This window comes from Manis javanica, chromosome 11, assembly GCF_040802235.1.
Source record: "Manis javanica isolate MJ-LG chromosome 11, MJ_LKY, whole genome shotgun sequence".
NCBI lineage: Eukaryota > Metazoa > Chordata > Mammalia > Pholidota > Manidae > Manis > Manis javanica.
The window spans coordinates 59,830,132-59,857,990 of record NC_133166.1 but is presented as its reverse complement, the minus strand read 5'-3'; the positions used below and the strand labels follow the sequence as shown (position 1 = coordinate 59,857,990).

The 27,859-nt window shown below is 38.1% G+C and overlaps 1 protein-coding gene across 7 annotated transcripts in view; it reads left to right on the top strand.

Moving 5' to 3' along the window:
* Positions 1 to 27,859, top strand: part of LRRC4C (leucine rich repeat containing 4C) — a 752,614-nt gene that overhangs the window by 568,659 nt on the left and 156,096 nt on the right. For 5 of the 7 annotated variants that reach the window (XM_073216427.1, XM_073216426.1, XM_073216430.1 and 2 more), the window contains one exon: positions 27,542 to 27,613. The exons of 1 other annotated variant lie outside the window; for it this stretch is intronic. The gene's annotated coding sequence lies outside the window, so the exon portion shown is untranslated. Of the gene's footprint in view, positions 1 to 25,678; positions 27,614 to 27,859 lie in introns of those variants that run through there. One more of the 7 variants, XM_073216431.1, reaches the window with a different exon arrangement.

Sequence of the window (27,859 nt, the reverse complement as noted above, 5' to 3'; positions counted from 1 at the left end):
TTCAGGAAGTCAAAAGAACAGACAACAGGAAAGACAGGCATCACTTGTATTACTGATGCAGTTAATACTGGAGAATGTTGTTTCACTGTATGGAAAAAAAAAAAAAGGCTTTCTAACCTTTAACTCCAGCATAGACAGATGTACCCATCTTTTCCCAGGATGTGCTGGGTCACCACATCCTCCCCAAACATGGCAACCTGCATTATAACATTGCTGGGGAGAGAGGTGGTTTCAAATGCATGTGTAAGCAGCCTGCTCTAAAAAGGGGTTATGCTATAACGGATAAAGTCTTGCTCCCACATTCACCAACATAATAGCGACTAATGACCAAGGAGGAGATAGAGTGAAGGGAGTAAAAAGAGTCCCAGAGAGCTAATATAATATCACATGGGGAAAAAAATTGAAACAGGGAGTAAGTATTCTTCCTTAACACCACAGAAGAATAAGCGTGATCTGCCAATAAGTAAAAGAGCTCTTTCAAAGCTGCACCAGGATTTTCTTAACCTAGTAGCTCTCTTAGAGAATTCCTCCTGTGTGACCGAGGCAGGTGCAGCAGCACTGTGATTTTTCCTGCTTTAAGAAACAAGCCAGATTCTAGGCAGAATTTTTGCCAACTGCCTGTTAGAAGTTGTATATCTTCAGAATCACAATAAGAATGTTGTCAGTATTGTCACAGAGCAGATGACTATGGTAGATTTCTGACATTTGTAGTTTTAGCAGTTTTAAAAAATCCAATTAGATAAATTAATACTTTTAAATTATTCTACAAAGAGGATATGGAGGGAACAGTTTATTTAGGTAGGTAGTGAGCTTAGCTAACTCCTCAGTGTATTTGTCTTAATGGAAATTGGTAATTGTAATTGAATAAATCATCTATATCACTCAGACTTATTTGCTAGTAAAAATAAAACCTAGGAAAGGGAGCTTACTGAAAGTATAGAAAAGGAATCAAAGGCTTGAAGAAAAGAAAAATAATAGTCTCCTTACAGGACTTTGAGCCAAACCAAGCATCTGTAGATGGTCTTCATAGCAGCACATGCTTAATATGTTCAACTGCATGGTACCTGTAAAATGAATGACACCTGTTTCTTATTTTTGCTTCTTACTCTGAGATTCAAGATCATGCAAAAAAGTTTGATTTGTTATGGTCATTTAATTTGGTCAAATTTTGGTGATTTGCCTTCCCTTTGATTATACTAAAGTAGCAAAGAAAAAATATAATAATTTGGACAATTTTGTCCTCTATGATAGAAGGGCAGTCATCTGGCTTTACTACTCCACTGTAAATACATATCATGTGGAAGAATTAATCATCAAAAATGAGATGGGTCTGTCATCAGGAAAGAGGGTTCTATATTTGACATTATTTAACATTCACTGCCTTGTGGAATAGATGGTATATCACGTATTAGTATGAGTAATACACAAAAGTGTATGGACTACAGTGACATTTAGAAAGTTGATTATTAGCAAAGGTCCCTTGGAAATATCTTTGAAGAATGTCAAGAGACTACTCAATTGATCAACCTTTTAAATTTAACACTAAAAATGTATACTTCTGCAAGTTACTATGTAAGCTTGAAGGAATGATTAAATCTTTAATGGTCCTGATCCTATCTTGTGTTCACTTTGAGAGGAAGAGATGTTCTTTGTCACCAAACCTCTGCTTCTGCAGGGAATACAAACTTATGATACTGGGAGCCACGTTTCTACCAGCTATCCCATTCACATATGGAATCAGAACACTTTAGGTTTAAAATTCTCTACTAGCTACATGTAACCAAAAAACAGCACAATGTTGTGAGCTAGGTAATGAGTGTCTAAAACCATGCTTGAATTAATGAAACCGTGGAAGAGGAATGGGAAGGAAAATACAGTTGTTGAGTAGGTCGTGTCAGGAAGGGACATGTAGAGTGGACCAAAGACATTTCAGTGACCCAGGGTTTGGAGTCAGGAGGTATGACAACGACAAATGCTCACGTGAAGGAACATGCTAGGCATGTCTCTTTTCTTCCGTGAGTTGCACATTGTAGAGAAATGGAGCACATATGTAATTTGTTTTCAGTTCTAGAATTTGGAGCCATGGATTCCATTTAGCTAGGGTGCTAGTCTAGATACCCAGCTACAATTAGATGCTGGGGAAAGTAAAACCCATTCAGTAAAGGATAATCAACTAGCCCCCCAAAATGAAAACTATTATGCTGAAAGAGAGAAAAGGAATAGTAAGGAAATCCAAAGACTGAAACTTTCCCAAGGGAGCCAAACCTAAAATTCCTTCATACGACAAAGATCCTTAAAATAGGTATAAAGTGGCTCTAGATCAGTGAGCCTTCCTGCTCCAGGGAAAAAGCAATACAAATCCTAATTGAAGGCCCTAATTTAAGAGCTCTGAATTCCTCCAGAATAAGTTCAACCAAAGATATGCTCACTGTTCATATTTAGTAAATGCTCATTGGATAAATGATTGAATGGATAATTAAATTAATAACGAATGTGTATATATATACAAGACTATTTCCCAAAATATATGTTTTTAACCTTCTATTTCATAATCATTCAATGACAGTTTAGGCCCTTTTCCTCATATCCCCAAAGCTTTTGTTTTATTTATTTATTTTGGGGGGGTTTCTTTTATTTTTTTATTCTGGTATCAATATACACTTATAAGCAACACTGTGGTTACTAGATTCCCCCCATTATTAAGTCTCCACCACATACCCCCTTACAGTCACTGTCCATCAGCGTAATAAGATGCTATAGAGTCACTACTTGTCTTCTCTGCTATACTGCCTTCCTGTGTGCTAATCGTAATGCCCCTTTTTCCCCTTATCCCTCCCTTCTCACCCATACTCCCCAGGCCCTTTCCTTTTGTAGCTTTCAATCCATTCTTGGGTTCTGTGAGTCTGCTGCTGTTTTGTTCCTTCAGTTTCAGTTTTTTCTTTGTTCTTATACTCCACAGGCGAGTGAAGTCATTTAATACTTGTCTTTCTCTGCCTGGCTTATTTCACTGACCATAATACCCTCTAGCTTCATCCATGTTGCTGCAAATGGTAGGATTTGTTTTCTTCTTATGACTGATAATATTCCATTGTGTATATGTACCACATCTTCTTTAACCATTCATCTACTGTTGGAGACTTAGGTTGCTTCCATTTCTTGACTATTGTAAATAGTGCTGCAGTAAACATAGGGGTGCATATGTCTTCTTCAAACTGGGCTCCTGCATTCTTAGGGAAAATTCCTAGGAGTGGAATTCCTCGGTCAAATGGTATTTCTATTTTTAGTTTTTTGAGGAACCTCCATACTGCTTTCCACAATGGTTGAACTAATTTACATTCCCACTAGCAGTGTAGGAGGGTTCCCCTTTCTCCACAACCTCACCAACATTTGTTGTTTGTCTTTTGGATGGTGGCCATCCTAACGGGTGTGAGGTGATATCTCATTGTGGTTTTAATTTGCATTTCTCTGATGATTAGCTATGTGGAGCATCTTTTCATGTGCCTGTTGGCCAGCTGAGCTTTTTTTCTGGAGAAGTGTCTGTTCAGATCCTGTGCCCATTTTTTAATAGGGTTATTTGCTTTTTGTTTGTTGAGGTGCATGAGCTCTTTGTATATTTTGGATATGTCATTTATGAATATATTCTCCCATACTGTAGGATGCCTTTATGTTCTACTGATGGTGTCCTTTGCTGCACAGAAGCTTTTGAGTTTGATAAAGTCCCACTAGTTCATTTTTGCTTTTGTTTCCTTTGCCTGTGGAGATATATTCATGAAGAAGTTGCTCATGTTTATATTCAAGAGAGTTTTGCCTATTATTTGTTCTGAAAGTTTTATGGTTTTATGACTTATATTCAGGTCTTTGATACATGTCAAGTTTACTTTTCTGTATGGAGTTAGACAGTAATCCAGTTTCATTCTCTTATATGTAGCTGTCCAGTTTTGCCAACACCAGCTGTTGAACAGGCTGTCATTTCCCCATTGTATATCCATGGCTCCTTTACCATGTATTAATTGACCATATATGATTGGGTTAATATCTGCACTCTCTTTTCTGTTCCAATGATCTGTGGGTCTTTTCTTGTGCCAGTACCAATTTGTCTAGATTACTGTGTCTTTGTAGTAGAGCTTGAAGTTGGGAAGCAAGATCTCCCCTGCCATACTCTTCCTTCCCAGGATTGCTTTGGCTATTCAGGGTCTTTTATGGTTCCATATGAATTTTAGAACTAGTTGTTCCAGTTTGTTGAAGAATTCTGTCAGTATTTTGATAGTGATTTCATTGAATCTGTAGATTGCTTTAGACAGCATGGACATTTTAACAATATTAATTCTTCTTACCCAAGAGCATGGGGATGAATTTCCATTTATTAGTGTCCTTTTTAATTTCTCTTAGGAGTGTCTTGCAGTTTTCAGGGTATAGGTCTTTCACTTCCTTGGTTAGGTTTATTCCTAGGTATTTTATTCTTTTTGATGCAATTGTGAATGGAATTGTTTTCCTGATTTCTCTTTCTGCTAGTTCATCATTAGTGTGTAGGAATGTAACATATTTCTGTGTATTAATTTTGTATCCTGCAACTTTGCTGAATTCAGATATTAGTTCTAGTAGTTTTGGAGTGGATTCTTTAGGGTTTTTTATGTACAAATATCATGTCATCTGCAAACAGGGACAGTTTGACTTCTTTCTTACCAATCTGGATGCCTTTTATTTCCTTATGTTGTCTGATTGCTGTGGCTAGGACCTCCAGTACTATGTTGAATAAAAGTGGGGAAGTGGGCATCCTTGTCTTGTTCCTGATCTTAGAGGAAAAGCTTTCAGCTTCTCACTGTTAAGTATGATGTTGACTGTGGGTTTGTCATATATGGCCTTTATTATGTTGAGGTACTTGCTCTCTATACCCATTTTGTTGAGAGTTTTTATTATGAATGGATGTTGAATTTGGTTGAATGCTTTTTCAGCATCTATGGAAATGATCATGTGGTTTTTGTCCTTTTTGCTGATGTGGTGGATAATGTTGATGGATTTTCAAATACTGTACCATCCTTGCATCCTGGGAATAAATCCTACTTGATCATGATGGATGATCTTTTTGATGTATTTTTGAATTTGGTTTGCTAATATTTTGTTGAGTATTCTTGCATCTATGTTCATCAGGAATGTTGGCCTGTAATTTTGTTTGTGTGTGTGATGTTTTTGCCTGGTTTTGGTGTTAGAGTGATGCTGGCTTCATAGAATGATTTTAGAGGTATTATCCCCTCTTCTATTTTTTTGGAAAACTTTAAGGAGAATGGGTATTATGTCTTCTCTAAATGTCTGAAAAATTCAATGATGAATCCATCTGGTCTGTGAATTTTGTTCTTGGGTAGTTTTTTGATTACCGATTCAATTTCAGTGCTGGTAGTTGGTCTGTTTAGATTTTTCTGTTTCTTCCTGGATCAGTATTGGTAGGTTGCATTTTTCTAGAAAGTTGTCCATCTCTTGTAGTTTATCCAGTTTGTTAGCATATAGATTTTTATAGTATTCTCTAATATTTCTTTTTTATTTCTGTAGTGTCCATCATAATATTTCCTTCCTCATTTCTGATTCCATTTATGTGTGTCAATTCTCTTTTTTTCTTAATAAGTCTGGTTAGGGGTTTATCTATTTTGTTTACTTTCCCAAAGGAACAGCTCTTGGTTTCATTAATTTTTTTCTATTGTTTTTTTCTGCTCAATTTTATTTATTTCTTCTCTGATCTTTATTATGTCTCTCCTTCTGCTGACTTTGGGCCTCATTTGTTCTTCTTTTTCCAGTTTCAATAATTGTGAATTTAGACTATTCATTTGGGATTGTTCTTCCTTCCTTAAATAGGCCTGCACTGCTATATACTTTCCTCTTAGAACTGCCTTTGCTGCATCCCACAGAAGTTGGGGCATTGTGCTGTTGTTTTCATTTGTCCTCATGATTTGCTTGTTCTCTGTTTTAATTTGGTGATTGATCCTTTAATTATTTAGGAGCATGTTGTTAAGCCTCCATGTGTTTGTGAGTCTTTTTGTTTTCTTTATACAATTTATTTATAGTTTTATACCCTTGTGATCTGAGAAGTTGTTTGGTACAATTTCAATCTTTTTGAATTTGCTGAGACTCTTTTTGTGGTTTAGTATGTGGACTATTCTGGAAAATGTTCCATGTGCACTTGAGAAGAATGTGTATCCTGCTGCTTTTGGGTGTAGAGTTTTGTAGATGTCTGTCAGGTCCATTTGTTCTAATGTGTTGCTCAGTGCCTCTGTGTCCTTACTTATTTTCTGCCCAAAGCCCATATAACATCATTCTTTTAGCATATTAGGAAACCAACATGAAAAAAAGAAGAAAGATAACTTCTGAGAAAGCTAGATCCATCCTTGCTGGCTCTATCCTAAAGACTATACATTAGAAGTTCCAAGCTTTCTGGTTTTGAGGCACCAATAAATCACAAAATAATATAACCACTTCTTCATGGGAGAACTATAACTTTAAATTTGCCTTGAGATTTTTGAAGTTTCCAATCATATTTATAATCAGTTAGTAAAGTGAATGGATAACCAGCTCTATAGAAATTTTTGGATATTACAGGAAGTTTTCTAAGAAACTTCTGTAAAATCATCTTAGAATCTTAGGGGAGATAAAAAAAATACAGCCAGTCCTTTGATTAACTATTGTAGCTCTTCCCTTTCTGTTGTATACAAGCCCTGGCACACATATTTTTGTCCCATTTGGAATTGTTACCCTAATAGGAATTGGCCCTATCAATACTTAAGTTTATTTCTGACTTCTCCATGCTAATAGAGGGTCTGAGAATTATTGTCTTCTGAAAGGGTAGTTAAATGGACAGAGCAACTGATTGGAACAAGAAAAGTTCCAAATAGCCTCATCCACTTTGTGATTCATATATGAAAAGTAGACACCTACATGGTTAAGTTGCAGTGGTTTTTCCTTGAGGATTGACATTTTTATTTAGAAACAAATAGTTCCACTTATTCCTGGAAACATATCTATAAATTAGATTCACCAGTCACCAAAACGAGATACATAATTTCAAGGGCAATAGTATTGTTGCCCCAATCTAAAGAGAACTAAAAGGTTATTTGCTATTATCACATTCCTGGGAATTTTTTGATAAAATATATATATAGCTTTTTCTAGTTTGTGCTCTCTCTGAAACGTGGCTGTATTGGTAGTGACTAAAATAGTTATTAGATCTGATTCATAGAGTTCCTGGTAATAGAGAAAACACGCTCACATTCCTGTGACGTGGTCCCTGGTTAACAAATCTTTACACTATAAATCTCTGATTTATAATCTCTAGCCCTATGGGATGCTGCCTCCTTGCTCTCTAAGTGAAAAACTGAATTAAAACACCCAGTAGTGGCAAGAGTATAAAGGAAAAGCATTTTTATAAACCATTCGGGGGAGTGTAACTTGGTATGACCCTTCTAGAGACCAAATGGCACATTATCGAAAGTCTTAAAAATATGCCTGTTGCTGACCTAGCATTTCCTTTTCTAAGATTATCTTAAACAAATCAGTGGGCAAATGAATGAAGATATATGTACATGTATTACCATTAGAGCATTGTTAAAAGTTGCAATATATTAAAATAGCATAAATACCTGAAAATAAGGCACTTTTTATGATATGGCCTATTGGTGTAATAAACTCATTAATAATGATTAATAATGATGCTGTTCCTCTGAATGGATAGACACAGGAATATATTCACAATGTATTATTAATTTTAAAAATCTGAGTACAGGAAATTGTATAAATGTGATAGTGATTTATATATCATTACATTATGCATTTATATGTGCAGAAAATATCTGAGTAATGGGGTTATGGCTTATTCTTTTAAATATACTTTTTTAAACAATAAATAAATAGACATGTTAGTCAAAAATTGAGAAAATAAAATAAATTGCACTAAAGGGAAAATTCTTCAGCAGTTAAGAGATGAACCTCTACCTCTGTTAGAAAACACACACATGCTACCTCTTTATAATCCATATTGTTTCACTTCATTGGGAGGCTTTCTCCTGAGAATGCAGCTGAGCTGTGACTCCTATTGTCTAGTTTATAACGCTAATATTTCTTGCCTGTTGTTGTAAGTCATAGAACCGAGGGTCTGTGACCTCTAGCAATATGACAAAAAGCAGGTGAGAGGGGGCTCAAAATTAATGCAAACTAAGCCAGTTGATCATTTGCAAATAGGACTAAACAAGAAAACTGTGAGATATAATTCCCAGGGCTAGGGACTGAAGAGAAACATTGAGGACAGTTTAACGGAGGAAGCAATAATACACATGTTGCTCACAACAAAGTAAAGCCAAGATTACTTCTTGCGTGCTAGGCATTTGGAGTTCAGTGAAAGAAGTATTTGTATTTCACAGTAAAGTGACACATTCACAATTCTTCAGTTCTGTAATGTGAAAAAAAAAAAAGAAAACATCACCAAGGAAGGTACCCAGGTATTTGCTTGGGAGACCTTGAGTCCTTGTATAACCAATATCAAAATGTTGGAAGCAGTTAAATACTCAAGTAAATGCTTTTCAAGCTAAATTCCCTCCCCTTTAATCCAGATTTTTGACCACCAGCGTAGACTGTTGGAACCACCAGTGTCTGCCTTCATGGGACAGTTACTATCCCTGAGGAAACAATGGGTTATTTTCACCTGAGGCTGTGACCTGAGTGACCCAGTAGCTCTAGGTTACCTGGAAATTGCTTTTCCCTTAGCATTCTTGGAGGGTTCTGTGCTGGTTCTATGCAAAGTCAGGAAACCCTTTTGTAAGAGGTTCTGAATGGGTCTATTCTAGGAGGTGTCTACTTATTCCGCTCTGCTTATCAGCACTCTTATCATAAAAGCAACAATGGCAGGTAATAGTAATGAAGGAAGGACTTCCTCTGCACATACCTGAAATTAAGCCCCTGCACATGAATCAGCTCAGTGAATCCTCAGAGCCCCATACTGCCTTCTTTTCAAAGATAAAGACACTGACAGTGAGAGAAGTTAAAAAACTGACTCAAGGTCATCAAAATAGAAAGGAGATGGATATGGGATTAACATCTAGGCAGTATGATTCAGATCTTCTTAAACATGGGCAGCTCTTCTGATTCTGTGTAGAACAGAGCACATTATAGTGTTTGTTTATGGTGACTCTTGTTTAAAGTAACAGTAATAATTTTAGAAGACTAACATCATATGTAACTAAGCAAGAGGCTCACAAAACTCGAAATTTCGATTTTTCAGATAGTCTTTTTAATAACGAAAGTTAGTTGGTGAGTTAGAACCCCATTGTTTCATCTTTAGTTTTCTTTTTCTTGCTCTAACCAGGGAATACAGCCATGATAAATAACAAGATATAAATGAACTCCATAGCTTTAAAAGGGAAAGATGTCCAAAAGAATATAGCATTGTATCATAGTGCCACACCAGAAGGGGGAAAAGCTCACTCTCAGTGTGGTGTATTTGGCAAGTGGTAACCATTTGGAAAACAGAAGTGAAATGAAAATTACCTGCTAATCTCATCCATTCCACAGCACATTTCAGCTGAGAATGCTTAAAAATAAAATACCTGAGAAGACAAACAATTTGCAGTTCTATTTGTATGTGATCTTATTTTCTCTGTGTGGAAGATTTTCCTTCAAAATTGTTGTTGTGGTCACTGAATGCTCACTCACTCATTCAATAAGCTAAGTTTATTGAATATGTACATCATGCCGTGGGGCTAAGCACTGAGGTCACCCAGGTGAATAAATACTCTCTTCTGAGGAGAGAAGCAAGGACACACCCTAGGAGCATAATATCTTAATAGTACACGGTAAAGATGAGAGGAACAGATGCACATTAACATAAAGATATATATTCTTGCCCACATATACACATATGCTGTCTTGCCACCCTGCAGAAGAGAAATATCAATCACACTGAAGATATTAACAGAATGTCTGGGTGGCTTCCACCTCGATCACAGAAGATTTCATGGATGATTTGAGTTTTGAAAAGTTTTGGAAAAAAAATGACAGAATAAAGTATGGTGGCATAGAATATGATGACATTTTCTATTTTAGCAGAGATAATGACACAAAGCATCTGAGGAGTCCTCAGTATCTTTAAGGAGGATAATGTGAATTAGGAAACAGTTCAGGTGAACTCTTTAATGAAGGATCAAATATCAGAGTTGACATGTGTGGTTTTTGGAAGGTTTCTAAATGAAGTCTATACAAAACAACCTCCCCCCACCCCCACTGCAGATCCTGTCTTTAGCATCTAAAGTCGTTGTATATTAGATAATGTGTAATTATTATACTTAATTCTAACAACAGCAAGTCAACCAAAATCCTCTTTAAAAGCTTTGGCTTTAGATCAAAGTGAACTAGAGCCTCAGCTTCATGAATTACTTTTTAAACTTTAAAAAAAGCTACTTCTCTTGCCTTCCAGTCCTTTATGAAAAGAGGATTACTGTGAATTAATGCACGTAAAGAACTTAGCATACTATCTGGCACATAATACATGCTTGTTAGATGAAAGCTACGTTATTATCAATAATAACTCTTTGCTGTTTAATTAGGAAGAATATAACATGGAAGTCATGCACACACTGATGCACTGTATTAAAGTGCAGTTTGGTTTGTGCTTCAACAAAATGAGTTCATTGAGATATTACTATAGACCATACTAGATATTACTATAGATATCCTAAGCAAGCCATATGCTTCAGTGATGATTAGGGTAGCATCCTACCTGCAAGGGTATTAGAAACTATCAGGACCCATTTCTGACTAACTGCAATGGCTACCTTTATTTACCTACCCATCCCCAAAAAGTTCAGGAACCTCTAAAGCATTTTTTGGTCGTCAGAGAACATTTCAAAATGCCTCCATCACGATGTACTATTGAAGCATCCATCTTTGAACTTTAAAAGATTATGTCCTAGTTAATCAAATGTTTACCCTCAGTAGCATAGGAGCCTCACAATGGGCCTGTGAAGTTAGCATAGAGCAGGAGGGGATGAGTAGGGGTGGGGTGAGATGTTCGCAGGAAACTGATAATGCAAGGAGCTAAATGAGTTGCCATGCTAATCGGATATTGAGAACGCAGGGTATTTTCTACATTTGGTTTCCTCTGTATAGAATGAAGGAGTCACCTGTTGTACCTAGGACCCCAGGCAGCGCAAGTCCTGGGGAAGCATATGAATCTCTAGCATCTGCCCATGAGATTTTCAGCTACCTTTTCCATTTTCAAGTCAAATATAATTCCCTGCTGCTTCTGGGTTCATGGGCAGATATAAAGATCACACCCCTGCTCTTTTCTTCTCCCTTTCTTCAGAAAAAAAATTCTGTTCTGCAATATTAATAAAATATGGTATATCCAGACAATGGCATATTATCTGGCAATAAGAACAAAGAACTAGTACATCCCGTGATATGGATGAACCTTGAAAAGATTTGTTCAGTGAAAGAAACCAGACACAAAGATCACATATGGTAGAACTCCATTTATGTGAATGTTGAACACAAATACGTTATGGTATAGTTCTATACCAATTTGAATATAGAATAAGCAAATCAACAGAATCAGAAAGTAGATTAGTGGTTGCATAAGGCACGGACAGGAGGATAGGGAATGGCCACTCATGGGTATAAAGGTTCTGTGTGAGGTGACAAAATATTCTAAAATGAGACTGATATGGTTACATAATTGTGAAATACTAAAAAACATTGTCCATTGAAATAAGTAAATCATATGGCATGTGGATTATATCTCAGTAAAATATATCGTCCTTATAAAAATATTTTGTTGGGTCTGCCATGAGTCACTTGTCCTCCCATAACCAATTGTGTTGATTATTTGGCCAAGTGATTTTTCACTGCATAACTATTAGGTGGTCAGTCCTATCTGAGTATCTGATGATTAAGTTGGAAAAGAAAGTTAAGCTCTATCAAAAGGATAAATAAAACACATCAAAATGTCTAAAATAACCAGTGTCTACTACTTTTATCTTTTTTATATGACCCAAGTAATCTTGTTACATAGATATTGCCCAAATTTTAGAAATTTGAGAACAGACCGAAAAAGAGATTTATTTATGTTCTGTCATAGTTTCCTATTGCTGCTGTAACAAATGATCACAAATTTAGTGGCCTAAAACAACACAAATTTATTATCTTAGAGTTCTAGAGCTCGGAACTCCAAAACCAGCCTCAAGGTGATACAGCCAAGGTATTTGCAGAGTTGCCTCCCATTTGCAGTCTCTCGGGGAGAATTTGTTTTCTTGCCTTTGCCGGCTTCCCAAGGTCTTGGCTTGTGGTCCTGTCTTCCTTCTTCAAAGTCAAGGGTATGGCATTTTCAAATCGCTAACTCCGACCCTCTTGCCTTCTTCTTATAAAGATCCTTGTGATTCTATTAGTCCCACCTAGAAAATCAAGCATAATTTCCCTGTTTCAAAGTCATTCACACTTACAAGGTCCGATTTGCCCCATGAAGTAGCATATCTACAGGTTCTGGAGATTAAGATGTCAAAATTTTGCAGGCGCATCATTCAGCCTAACACAGTCACAGTGCGATTAAGTGGTAATGTCGAGTCTTTAAATCTAATTTCCCAAATTGAAGATGAGTATCTTTTCTACTTTATCACAACTGTATCATATAATAGTGGCTGTGTATAAGCTTGTCCAGATTTCAAACTTTTAGAAAGCAGGGAATTTCACCTACATGGCAAACAAGTGTGTGTGTGTATGTTGCTTGGCTGGGTTTAGGGTGGGGAGGTGCTGTTTTTCTAAGACAACAGGTAGAGGTGGAAAAAAATTTCAGCTTCACTTGGAACTGCATCATTCCACACTGGCAGTTGCCTCCTTTGCCCTCCCTCTTGATTAATAAAGCAATAATGTAGATTTGCTTGTACCTCCTTTATTTGATAAATTCTATTTGTAGCAGAAGAATACAGATTCCATCAGTAGGCAAATCACTTAATAGTTTTCAAATGACAACTATAATTCTCTCTCAGCTGTTCCTACATGTGCAAAGAGAAGCAGGGAACTAAGGCGGTTGCATTAATAATTTAAACAATAAACCTCTACTGGCTCAATTATCTGATTATTTCAACAAGCATATGGATACAATTTTTATATTTTATTCTCTAATGTCTTTTAGTTTACTTTAACACTCGTAGTCATTGTTTTTTAATGTCGTTTATTTTTTAAATCCAAGTTAACAAGCATCAATTTAATGAATGACTAACATATGCCAGAAACTGTGTTCACTTCTGTAATGAACTATAGTGTCTGTCAAGACAGAAGACAAAGAATTTCATTCTCATGGAGTTTTCAGTCCTAACAGGAGAGATGAATATAATAATTACATCAATAACGTGTGATATGGCAGAATGTAAAGGTCATAGTTGAGGTACAAAAATGAGTGCAAAAACACTCAGATGGTGAAATGCTTAGTTGGGAAGAATTAGGGAACCCTTCTGGTAGAAGTATTCTGGAGGATGGGTAAGAATTTGAGAGGCAGAAGTAGGGTCGGAAAGACCCGCAAAGCCAGGAGGCAGGAAACCTAGGACTAAACTTGGGAGCTATGCTTCCTCCGGGGACTCAAGAACAAATTGGGGAGCAGAGAACAAATAAGGAAGTCCCAAGCGCTAAGAGACTGAGAGGGACTGTTCATACCCTGCATCAAAAAGTATCTGATTTACTCATCCTAGTCGTTTTGAATATGTTTACGGTGAGGGGATGATAAAGCTATGTGTGCAGGTACTTCCATCTCCAAACTGGGGGTGGGAGAGGCGTGGGGGAGGGACAGCGAGGGCGATACTGCCAGCTAGTGGGTAGAGGCCAGGGATCCTGCCAAACATCCTAAGTACCTCCCCGAACAGGGAATCATCTGACCTGCAATGCCGACTGTAAAACAGATAAGAAACCCTGTAATAACCTTATGAGTCTGTTATAGTATTTCCTTATGTTGTAGATGAAGAAGTTGAGGTCTTTTGCGATTACAAATTTGCCTGAGATCATTAAATAGTAAACGGCAGAACAAGATCAGGGCCACTTTACAGAGTGAGGAATCAAGTAGTTAATGAGATTCTCTGAATGTGGGCATGACAATCATTAGGGTTGTAGTAAGTGACAATGTACTTAAAATACATAGCACAGTGCTTGACACATAGCAAGCCCTAATAAAAATATTCCTCACTTCTTTGAATGATAGCTGGTGCTTTCAGCAATGTATCTTCTGTGAGCAGGTGCCTTTGGAGGAGGGAGAAACCAGAGACTAAAAGACGGCGGGCACTGGGGCAGAGTGTTCAGAGTCTGAACTGGAGTACGCATGTGTGTAGGGTGCAGGGAGGGACACATGCAGAACATGTCACTCGCAGAGGGACTGGGGAGCCTGGCAGATGAATGGATATGTAGGTGTGTGTGGGGCGAAGGGGGTTCAAGGGGACTCTGATTTTGACCTTGAGAAACTTATTTTCACCTCTCTGCCATGAAGTGGACAGCTGCCATGTTAGAAATTATTATACTTCCCTAAAACAGACACACTGAGACACAAAATGTTAAAGCAATTAGTTCATGGTCACGCCACATTTTAAGATTTCTTTAAAAATGTAGTGACAAGAAAAGTTTGATCTTTTGAAGATATAACTAAATCTATATAAGAAAGATAAGGACAGAATGACGTTTCTTTTAGTATGTTCCAAAAACGGTCTTAACCTTCTTTTTGCTATGTATTTGTGTAGATAAAGTAACTTTGACTTTATCTGACTAAATGAGACATGTAGAGATTACAGGGAAGAGCTTCCCCAAGAGCATGTAGTGAGGGGCTGTTCCCTTTGTTTCATTGTCTGTATTATTACATGACATCTGAATGACATAGCTGGCCAGGTAACGAGAGATGAAAGGGATTCAGGGTAACTGGAAGCTTGGTACATATATTTGTTAATAATGGCAAATACCACTCATATTTAATGAATGCTCATTAGATGCCAGCAACTGTGCTGAATCTTCCATGTGCATGATTTCATTTAATCTTCAAAACTGTGGGATAGATGTGACCAGTGACAGATGAGGGCTTTGAGGATTAGAGAGGTTAAGTGAGTTACCTGAGGTCACACAGCAAGAAAGGGGTGGGACCAATATTCAAACCTCAGGTGTTACACTCAAGTGTCCAAGCTGTTACTCAGTATTATATATATATGGCCAGAAGTTAGAAACCTCCCTTTTTTGTGGTTGACAGAATATAAATCAGACAGGATGCATAGTTGTCATTCAAATAAGCCCTACTTCAGTGTGAACACAGAATAGTTGTGAAAGGAACAGCATGCCTCCTCCTCCAATCCCTACCTTTACTCCTTATCAGTGCTGTACAGGTAGCTTCCTGACCTAATTTTCACCATTTTAGCTCTTCTTTTGAAAATTTGAATCTAGCATAGCATATTTTCTGTGCATTCTGTGGGTACAGGATACATCCATAAACACTAAAGGCAGGGTTCCCGCTCCCATGGACAACACATTCTAGCAAAGTAGACAACTACACACACACACACACACACACACACACAATCAGGTAACTGTTCTTGTACAAAAGTAAAACATGGTGATGTGGTAAACATTGGGTGATGGCTTCACTGGCTGGGAGAGATGGCCTCCCATAGAGGACTACGAAGATCAGTGCCTGCGCAGAACAGAGAGGAGCTGTTATATGCAGAGGGAACAGCTGGTACTAAGTCCCTACTGTCAGCACAGAAAGCAGGTCTGTTTGGCTAGAGAAGCTAAGGTGTGGGAGGTTTAAGCCAGGAAAAGTCAAATCTTATAAGTCAGTATCAGGAATTTTAATTTTATTCCTGGTACGATGAGACACATTATGTGGATCTTATCCTCGTTCACCAAGGGACAACTGTCCAAAAGGGTTTCTTGGGCAAGAGAAGCTAAAGATACTAAGAAAGGCAAATTCTGACTTGACGTTATCCATTAATATTTCATATGAATAAAGGAGAGAGAGAGAAAACCCTCAAAGTCTTGCAGTAGCTTCATTTATATCTGGAAAGTGCATTTTTGACACTTCAGTTGTGGGAGAGGGGAGCTATTAATCTGCATATTGTGCTGCAATAAGCTGCCTTTCTTCTCAATGTTCCTTTTCTTTTTGTTCTTCCCAGGAAATTAATTCATGTCATTTCCATTTGAAATCCTGTGGCATTTGACTGCACAGGCACTTAGAGGCACCTTTCTATGACTTGAAGCTTAAGTTTATGTCATTGCTTGTCAGCAGCACCTTAAGAAAAAAGAATCTGGACTGCCAGTCACCACACCCTCAGGGCCCTGAAGGTACATACGGAAAGTGACTTGACATAGGTCTGTAGGTCTGTCTGGGGGTGGGATGCCAAAAGAGCTGAATCTGGTGAGTGATGCTGGAGATTTGGTTCTGAATATTTTTCCAATGTTATGTTTTGCTGTGAAAGGAACATTTGAGCAAGTTTTTGTAATTGCTCATCAATTTTACTTTGGAATTTTGCTTTCTGAAAAGGCTGTACTTGGAAATTTGGGGAGCATTTTCTGCAGTTATAGTCTGAGACAAGGGAATCATTTTACGAAAGGTTGAATAATGTCAATCACATCGTTCTGTTGATCTACATGAAAGTACTTCTCCAGGCAGATATATGCAGATAAAAGCATAAAAGTTACGATGCCAGAGGGCCCTCAGAGCCCTTCAAGTCCAGCAGGTCCCAGAAATGAATAAATGTACAGCAGCCCAATAGAGTGTTTCACTCAATAGAGTGTTTCCAATTTCTCTTTTTGCCAGATATTTACATTTCAAAACATCATTAAATAAAAACAAGGTAACTATAGCTGTAAAAAAAAAAAAGAAATAATCCTTACAGATTGAAGGTTTGTGTTTTAATTCAGCTAATTAGTAGAACAAAGTCTCCGTTTGGTATAGTGGGCCAGTGGAAATTTAACCGGCGACAGTGTTTGGGAACTGCGTATTTAAATCTGTCTCAGACACCCAACCACTTCTTGCCTATGCTTGAGCAACTCCAATGACAGTCTTACAAGGCAGCCCATTCCCTGTTGAGAGACCTTTATTTATAGGGACTGCTTCATTATATTGAATGGGTGTTATGTGTGGCCTCCAAATAGAATGTCACACATGTACACACACATACACACACAGCTGCACAAACAGCAGGCATGCAAATTGAAAACATTTGTACGTCCTAACTCTTGGCATTTCTTATACTGACCTCCCTCTCGCCAACCACAAAGCAGCTGCCTTTGATTGGATTCTCATAATCTCTCTGCATAATGCCCCTTGTAATAATGTCTCTGGAAAATCCCCAATTGTGTTATTCCTTAACTTAATATCCCTCAGTGAGGAAATACCTTTTCCTTTTGGACAAAATTAATCTTAAAAAAAAATCTTCTATCTGGCTACTAAATACAGGTTCATTTGGGGGGATTTTATCTCCTCTCCTGCCATATATTCTGCTTAAGCTCCAGTCTAAAAGTATTTGCCATTCTCCGAAAGTGCAAATAATGAATGTTTGTCAAATTCTAACTCAGGTCTTTGCAGTTCCAAACTTGCTGCTCTTTACACTATTCCATGCTCTTTCCCTGGATCCAGCATGTCCTCTCTGAGTAGATGCTAATCTTTTCTAAAAACGTTAGCATTTCTGGGATGTAATGAGAAGTTGCTAATTCTTGTCCAGTCATAGTATACAGAAAACTCCCTGAAATTGGTACTCAATAAAAATGTGTTACATAAACAAATGGATTGGGTTAGATTGAAGTAAATTTTTAATTAGCACTATATATAATTTTCTTTTTTAGTCTTTCTTAGTAGAGAAGAGAAACACCCAAGATTGAGGCCTTAAGCTTGTATAAAAAGGAAAAGACACCAAACAGAGGGGTGGGCCTCTTCAAAGATCAGTTTTATTCCAATATCATAATATTTCCACTCACTAACCCTAGAGATGAAAGAAGCAGGACTAAGAATAGAAATAATGAGAAAATCAGTGGCCTTTTAATGTAGTTGCTAAAATCAATAAGAACAATTTAAAAAAGGTTAAGAATTATTAGTAAGAATTAAAGAAATTAAATTTCATTGTAGCATATTTCCTTCTGTATCCTTAGATTCCTTTTTTTCTAGCTTTATTGAGATATACTTGACATATAACATTGTATAAGATTAAGGTGTGTAAGTGATAATTTGATAAATGTGTATATTGTGAAATGACTATCACAATAAGGTAAGGTACATCTGTACCACCTCACATAATTGCTTTGTGTATGTGTGTGGTGAGAACATTTAAAATCTAGTCTTTTAGCTACTTTCAGGTATATAATACAGTATTGTTAACTCTAGTCACTGACTATTTATCAGTCCCTGGAACTTGTTCATCTTATAACTGGAAGCTTGTACACTTCAGCCAACCTCTCCTCATTTCCCCTACCCCCAAATCCTTGATAACCACCTTCTAGTGTCTGTTTCTGTGATTTTAGCTTTTTTACATTCTGCATTTAAGTGAGATCATACAACATTTGCTTTTCTCTGTCTGACTTACTTCACTTAGCATAATGCATTCAGGTTGCCCCAAATTTTCTTCTTTTTCATGGCTGAATAATATTCTGATATGATACACATATACATATGTATATAAAACACATATACATACGCATACATACACACATTTTCCTTATCCATTCTCCCACTGACAGACATTTAGATTGCACATCTTGGCTGTTGTAAATAATGCTGAAATGAACAGTGGGATGTGCAGGTATCTTTTTTGAGATTCTGATTTCATTTATTTTTTCAGATATATGCCCAGAAATGGGATTGCTAGACCATATGGCAGTTCTATTTTTAATTTAAGGAACCCTTATACTTTTTCTGTAGTGGCTGCACTGGTTTACATTCCCATCAACAGTGCCCAAGGGTTCTCTTTTCTCCACATCCTCACCAACACCTGTTATCTCTTGTACTTTTGATAATAGCAATTCTACCAGATTTGAGATTACATCTCACTGTGGTTTGATTTGCATTTCCATGATGTTGAGCACCTTTTTTTGAGTCAGTTGACCGTCTGTATGTCTTTGGAAAAACATCCATTTAGGTCCTGTCCAATGTGGCATAATTGTTATTTTAAATGTTGAAAATACAAACTTCTATAAAAATTCTTCAAACTGTTATAATCCTTTTCAGAAATATTGACAAGGAAGGTTGCAGTAAGATATAAAACAATCACTTAACAGTCACCCCAGTGTTCACTGTTCATCAAGACCTGAACTCCAAGACACATCTCACAATATTCATCTACCACAGGGATATTTATTTTATATCTCATTTGCCCTATAAAATGCACGTAATTGCCAATGGATTAAAATGATCTGTGTAGTGAATCAAAGGATTCCTATCCTCCTCCATTTTGCAAGTTGACTGAATGATATTTCTTTATATATCTTTATTTTCAGTGGTTGGAAAATTGTTTCATTCAAGTGATGAAGGTGTTTCCATTTTCTGTGTACATATAATAGACTTAAAAAATATATCTGTAGCATCTTCTAGAGAGTCATTTACTCCCCTCAAAAATGCTATGCGTGTTAGAAACCTGGATATTAAAAATACAGATTGTTTAACAGTATTTGAATCATATACTACTAAATCAGCTGGAGGCCTGGAATCACAGATGTGCTAATGTATCTTCAATGTGAAAAGAACTGAATTTTGAAATCTATGCACTTCATTTCGTGAAAACACAATAGTAATATGGTGGGGGAAAACAAGGCTATCATTTCTTGAATCTGCACTGCATGGCTAATGCTGAAATAAAGTGACATTCTTTGGAGTTGTTTAGTATCAAGTGCTGATTTAGCTAGATAAAATGCAGCTGTCTTCTCAAATTACACAACTGGATTCACACCATCTACTAATTCCTGGTGGAGTTTTAAAGATACCTTTATGGGCAATTTTCTTCTCGGTGCAAAGAATCCTAATTTAGACAGTACAAAAATACCATCATGTAGTTTCTAGGCACAAATACCATCTCCCTTAGAAACATTTGATAAAGGATTCTGTGAGTGCTTGGGTCACTATTTAAGAAGGATTTATGAAATGTAATTGGATCTAAATCGATTCAGAATTGGTTGCCAAATTGTCATACAGTTGTTTCCATCAGCTTTATTCTTACCACCTTCAGTTACTCATAGAATTGATCATGTTGCCTCGTGGGTCTGAGAAAGGAAGAACCCTGCCTCAGGATGCTCCCCTTCACCAAGGCTTTTCCTTCCCACATACTGTTTGTGATTGATATTCTCCTTGAAATAACTCATTGAGACTGCTTTCAAAATCTGGACTAATTTAGCTAAGCTTCAGTCTGACTTATCTTTGGACCCAAATTATTTTTCTTAGAATGCATATTATTCTTTGTTTTCTGGGTGTAAACTGGGCTAGTCTGCATCCAGCTACTGTACATTGACATTCATGAAACTCTTAACATATTTAGGTTTCCCATTTGTGATATCCGCTAGGACAGCCACCACATAGGGGTAGCTACTGCTTCCTCTACTCACCCAGCTTTTTGCATTTATTTCTGGTAAAATTCTGACCATGTCATACCACCATGATTTGTAATTGGCATACCTATTATTTATCTTCCTCCCCCAACCAAGTAGACAGTTCGTTCATCCATCAATCAAAAATGTATTAAGCAGCCAAGGGGTCAGGCACTGTGTTAAATAACATGGGTTAAAATAACCAGTTCTCCTGCAAATTGACTAGTATTGTATGTTTTCCCCACTCTTCTGTAAGTTTATTTCTAAGAAGTATTTATATGTTTAGAATATGAATCCTTTGTTGTATGCATTGCAAAGAGTTTTCCCAGTGTTGTGGTTTCTTGTTACTGTACATATTGAACATTTTTTTCCTTTTTTTTTTCCTCTAGAGATCAGTATATTTCTTCCAACTCATATCATTTTCATGTCTCTATATTATTCTTCCCAACCTGTCTAATCATTATCTGATTTTCCCCTTACTGTTTCTTCCCTTAAACTTTCTCATCAGATTTTCCTTGTCAGAAGCAAACTGGTAGTAGAAGGGGAATGGCAGGCCTAAGAAGGGAAGTTAGAGGCAAAGAATCCACAAAGAAACCTGAGAGTAGTCTCCATAAAGGAAAACAGTGAAGAGATTTGGGCAGACATACGAGCCATTCCTGAATGATCATACAATCAGGGTCAGGAAAAAAATAGATATGATCAGGAAAGTGGCAGTAGCAGAGGAATTAGTGATAACTTCCATAATACCTGGAACATAACGGAAGGCTAATACTCATCTGTTGAAATAAATAACTGATTAAGTGACCCCTTATGTGGAGAATTTTCTTTCCTAAAAACCCCAGTGATCATTAAGAAAATTTGTTATTTGTAAGGGATAAAAATTGGTTGATTGCCATGATCACCCTGATTCTCTACTCTCTCTTGTCATGCAATTTACAGTGTCCCCCTGTTGTGAGTGTGATGACCTGCCCCATTTCTTGACAATGGGCTCAACCAGGTGATTTGATTTAGCCAAGGAGAAGTCAGCATATTTGATTCATACACAAGCATGAAAAGGCACTCATGCCTTTCTACTTATTCTTTTGGACTTCTCCTATTGCCAGAAAATTGGCTTGAGGCAAGCTGATGAAGGGAGAGAGATGTGTGGAGTGGACTTGAGTAGCCCCAGTGACCCCAGCTGAGACCATTTTAGATCAGCTAGCAGCAAACCTAGCCAAGATCAGAAAAGCCACTTAATCGATCTCTGACTGACCTACAGACCCAAGGGAAACAATAAATGATTGCTGTTTTCAGCTACCAAGTTTTGGGAGAGTTTATTATGTAGCCATAGCTAACTTATACAGATGTTATGTGTCACTGATTATTTTATTTAGTGGCATCTTTTATTCAGTTTTCTATTTAGTAATTGCAGCAAGTATCTCATCTTTCTAATATTTTGTGTACCACAGTGCAAAGAATATCCAGTAAGAGTCAAAAGACATACATTCTTCTATTTCCTAATGTCATAGTATTCAAGAGTTATTCATTCAACTATGAGCACAATATTAGAAAAATATGCTATGAAATCAATCATGGTTTACAGGGAAATACAGACATGAGCAAATTATTTCCATCCAATGAATAAGTAATAGGAAATATTTGTTACAACCATAGTATCTGAAGCATGATCTTCTTTTTAACCTGAGTTAAAAATCTTGCCTCTGTCACTTTCTAGTTGGTTGCCCTTACTTAACCTCAACTCCATTTTCATTATCTATAATATAGAATGGTAACTGAGTGCACTGCTTTCATAAAGTTGTTGATAAGATCACATGAGTAGAACTATGCTTGGCTCTCATAAACTATCAAATGCTATTTTTTTTACAGTATGAGAATACACAAAAGTAAGACTATTTGGGGTGGAGGCTGGGTAGGCTGGGTAGAGGGCTAGCCATCCTGGGGGAGACAGTTTAAAAAACCCACAGAAACTTGCAAATCTACTTAGACTTGCAAATCATCATCTATATTTCAAGGAACAAAGAATAAATGCCTGTTAGGATATCTTCTCATTCTGAAATACAAAATTCTTGGAATATTGTCTAGCATAATTTATGTAATAAGTTCTCACTAAATATGACATTTTATCATTAGTTTTCAAAATAAGTTAGTTTATAGGAGTCAATTCACATATCATTACGTGCGACTATAGAGGCATGCTTGGTATTATTTTGCAGTATATTCTGGTTCCTGTTTAATAGTATTAGAAGTGAAAAGAAAATACCTAGTCCCAGCATTTCTAATTTACTCAAATCTTAAGCGTGTATTATGGTTGAATAGAGTAGCCTACAGCCTAAAAAATCAAATTAATAAAAATATTTCATATTTTCTCTATTTTTAAGCAAAGTTACTGAATTCATTCTATAAGTTATTTTGTATTTTTTATTAAAAGCTGCTGTCCTTTGCTGTTTGCTAAAGAATACACCAGGTAGAGTAACCAGCACACGGTGAAATAACATGATAGCTTTGTTTCACCACCACAATGCCTGTAAATCAGGAGAGAAAACAAAAAGAATTTTGTCTGTCCATAGACAAACCTGCCTGCCATGTTAGCATTGTGATCCTCTCGTCCCACATCATCTCATTCTAATGGCATCTGTCTTGTCTAAGCTTTTGGTAACTAGGTGGCCTAATTGGAAGTGTGACAATGTGATCAATCCATTACTCATTGGGTAATTATTTCCTCTAAAAGAGCTTTTATAAAGAATTTTACTTGAACACATGCCCTGTCATTGTTGACAGTACCTAGCAACTTCTACAGAATAAATATATATATTTACATCATTACTTTACAACAATTTAGCTTGCGTGTGTATTTGTATGACAGCTGGCTTAATTTATTTCAGTTCTATTTGAGTAAGGTCATTCAGTGACAAATGTGGGCAATTCCACTTCTCTACAGGGTTACAAATTTGCCTCCCGAGTTCAGTGCTAATAATGACAGCCTGCAAGCCTATAACTGCCTTAAATGTATTCCACGTGTTCCTAAAACCTGGAAGTAGTAGCAAAACTGAAAGAATTGGAATTGAGTAGATCTGGTTTCAAAACTTGTCTTTGTCATTTGCCAAGTATGTACATTTAGCTTCATTTTGCCCATTTAAAAATCTCTCAGGGGGCTGTTTTGGGTTTTGAATAAGGTGATGTGTATGAGAAGCAGAAGACCATGCCATATGGATGCCCAATAATCACTGGTTGAGTCTGAATAAAAATGATAGCCAAATGACTAATTCAAGGTCATATAGTGTGAATGGGCAGCTGACATGTGAAAAGGAATTATAGCTGCTCAATAGGATGGTAAACAGGAATGGGCAGCCTTTCTTTTTCCTTTTTGGCTAAATAACACTGATCCTTCCCTGCTGCTTTGTTTGATAGATTAATTCATTCTGAGAAGCTTTAAAGATGTCTGGTAGGTAGCTAATAATCAGCTTTGAAAAACAAATCATTGGCCTTTCCCTTGCTGTCAAAGTCCCTAAAAAGAAAATTTGCATTTCAAATGGCTCCTAGCTTACTTTAGAACCAGAGGGGAGACTCCTTTGAAGCTATCTAGAGCAGCTAGTGAGTGCACTTTTTAATGTTTTATTAGTTGATAAACTGTAATTGGTGTATGAGGGTAAAAGCTTCAAAAGACAAATTAAAGTTATAGTCAACTGCCCACTAGTGTTTTGAATCAATCAATTCAGCATTTATTTAAAAATAGAAGCAATGCCATTACCCCTCAATAAATTCACATTTTGATGCAAGCATAATTATGTCAAAGCTCTCAAAAAACATGGAGAAATTATAATAAATCACAGTCTGTGTGTGAGGAAAGGTCGCTCCCCTTGCAGGGACAGTCCCCTTGTACTGACATTTTAGACACATATTAGAATATGTGCTTAGTACCCCAAGAAATGTATAGGTATAATTCTTTTTTATTACTGTTTTTTTAACTCTAAGTGAGGAAATATCCATATACTATAGAGAGAACTGAAGAGGGAAGAACATTTGTTGTGAACTTGGATATGCCTCTTTTGTTCCCTTAGTAAAAATTTCCTTTTTGTCTTATGCCACTCACTATGGTTTACTCATTTTGTTTAAAACTGTTTTTAAATCAAGTACACATTCTTATCTTTCAAAAGTAAAGCAAATCAGCAAGTCATTAATTAGGGGACTTTAAACAGAAACATTTGTTTATCCTCCTCCAAGATATATAAATTTTAATTGTTTAAATTTATCATCCCTCATTTTATCTATTTCATATCTCAAGGTCACATACCCGAATAACTAAAAATGAATAAGCACAACTTACCAGAGGGACCCTATGAGAATTATACAGTGGAGAAAGAAACCATCTTCAATATAATATTGATAGTACTATTTGTGCCCCCTGCCCCATCTTTCTAAGAAGACCCTGTGAAATTGAAATGTGCCATCCTGCCCCTCTAACGTTATTGGTTAACAGGAAAGCCCACAGACAGAAGGAGGGATGTTGGAATTGAGTTGTCAAGCTGTCCTGGATGTCTTGTACAAACTGAACAGGCCAATTTACTGCAACATTGCATAGGCTGAAGGATCCTATCTCCCCTTTACAGTGCTTCCTCCTGGTGAGATTATCCCCTTGGACCAGAGCCTCCCTCCCTAGCAGCTTTTCAGCTGTTCCTAGATTTCTTCCGATCAGCCTATCCTAGGTAATAGCACTGCGTTAATCCTTATCCTGTGACCAGTGTGCTTGACGAGGGAAGGGCAGGCTCTTGCCCAGCAATCTGAAAGCAACAGCTTTGTGTGTTTGGTGATATTTTTGAACCCCAGTGGTGATGTGATTTCAATGTCTTACCCTTTGTAGCTCCAACTTCTGGCTTTCAGGATGAAAACAGGCAGGCGTTTAGAAAAAAACTCACACTTTCTCCCACACAGCCCCTGAGTTTCTTCGCCTCTTACCCACCTCCGGGCGTTGGGGGCTGCTTTGAGACGCCGCTGTTCTGACTCTGCCCTCCAGGTGGCAGCGGTGCCACACCGCACAGGTTCCAATCCCCTCTTCCCCGACTTCAAGTGTTAATGCAATTGACCAATCAGTGCTAAGATGATGGGAGGTAATTGGGTAATTGTATTTTACTGATCGCAAGCAGGGAAAGGGAAAGGAAAAGAGGAAAGAAAGAGGGGAAGAGGGGGGAAGAGGACTGCAGTCCGGAGGAGATTTTGGCAACTAGGACCCAACACATCGGGACGTGGCACTGGCCGAAAGAAATCCTTAGGCCGGCAGGAGCTGCCGCCGGCACAGGGAGCGCATTTATTTATTTGAGGGGAAAAGAGGGGAGAGGAGCAGGAGTGGGAGGAAGAGTTCAAGCCGAAGTGGATGGAAGGGGACCGGGGTTTCTGCAGCGCAGGGAGCCGCGAACCAGGGCGACGGCGCTAAGGACGGCGCGGAGCAGCTGCGCTCCCGAGAACGCGTCTCCTCTCCGAGGACCGGCGGGCGACGGGAAGGTCTGCGCGAAGAGGAGCCAACTTGTGGCTCCAAAATGTACCCGACGCAGCTGGAAATGATATCAAAGCTGCAGTTTCGTTCGAGAAGGATGAGAGGAGACAGCAATTAGGGATTTTTTTTTAAACGTCCTTCGCTCCTTGTTCTATTTTCTTTTTTCTCCCCCATTTTATTACGATTTTTTAAATTTGCCTTGACACCCTGTGGGTCCCCTCATTTCTCCCTCCCTGTTTGAAATAAAAACCCCGTTTTAACTTCTCTTTCTGAGGCGCGTCTGGATCCGCTCCCGGCTGATGGAGGAGGAGAAGGGGACCCCGAGGCTGGCAGGGGCCACCAGCGAAGGATCGCGTCACGCGTCTCCCCCGTGATCCCGGGCCTGACCGCGGAGTTCGGCAACACCTGGAGGATCCGGACCGGGTGCCTGGGGTGGGGGCGGGGACAGAGGAAGAAAAAGCCACCCGAGCCTTAAAAAAAAAAAAAAAAAAAGTAGAGGGGGGAGGAATGGGTTTCTTCTTGACAGCTGACGGAGCCTTGAAATTTTCCTCCACTACCCCCGCCCCCGCCCCCGCCCCCCGCACTCCATTTAACGTGAGATTATGAAATTGCAGAGGCGGTGGATGGTAGGAGACAGGATATAACGGGGAGTTTGGAGGGAGAGGGGAAGGTGTCTGTGACTGAACCAAAATTCCAGTTGCGCACTGGGCTGTGATGAGAAATCTAATCAGATCTTTGGAAAAGGGGCCGGCCAGAATGGCGAGTGGGGGGAGCTGATCCCCGAATTCTTCGAAGGGGGTGGCTGGGGAGAAGAATCGGCAACGTGAGAGGAGACTTTTTTTGGTGACGGTGGAGGTTGGGTGCCTTGCGAAAATGAAGGATGCGGGACGCAGCTCTCTCTCGGAACCGAACGCAGTGGATAAACTGATTGTGCAAGAGGGAAGGAAGTACGAAGCTTTTTCTTGTGAAACCTGGATCTTAACACAAATGTGTATATGGGCACACAGGGAGCGTTGAAAAATGAAATACACCAGTGTTAGACCCGCCGGGGTTGGTGTGTTCTGACATAAATAATACTAAAACAGCTGCTCCGCCTCCCCAAAAGGATGGTTGGAAGTGGAGAACCGAGGATCCACAAAGAAAAAGTATGCTCATTTTTTTCTGTGAAGGAGAAAGTAAGCCAAGGAGATATTTTTGGAATTGAAAGTTTGGGGCTTTTTTAGGAAAGTAAAGACTTGATATGGTGGTAATTTCCTTTCCTTTTGAATTTCCCACAAGAGGAGAGGGAATTAATAATACATCTGCAAAGAAATTTCAGAGAAGAAAGTTGACCGCGGCAGAACGAAGCATTGATTGGGGGAGAGAAACCAGTAAAGCACAGTTGGATTTGTGCCTATGTTGACTAAAATTGACGGATAATTGCAGTTGGATTTTTCTTCATCAGCCTCTTTTCTCTCCCTCCCCCTCTCCTTTTTTTTTTTTTTTTCTGGTGTCAAGATCCTGCATTTTCACTTGTACTTAACCACCTGGATTTCCATCTGGATGTTGCTGTGATCAGTCTGAAATACAGTGAGTGATCCTTGTTTTCTTATTTATCAATGAAGAAAATGTCCCTTAATTTAACATTTCTGGCCCCATATCCCTTCAACCCCCCAACCCCTTAGTGTAATTTTTTAAAGACCTAGCTATTGGGGGTCAGAGTATAGGCAGAGGGTGGCCCAGGTATTTTCTCCATCAGACGGAGCTCACCCGTAAGATGGTCTGCTATAATGATGCAGGTTGTCTGCATTCTGGGCAAATGCTTTTAGCAAATAT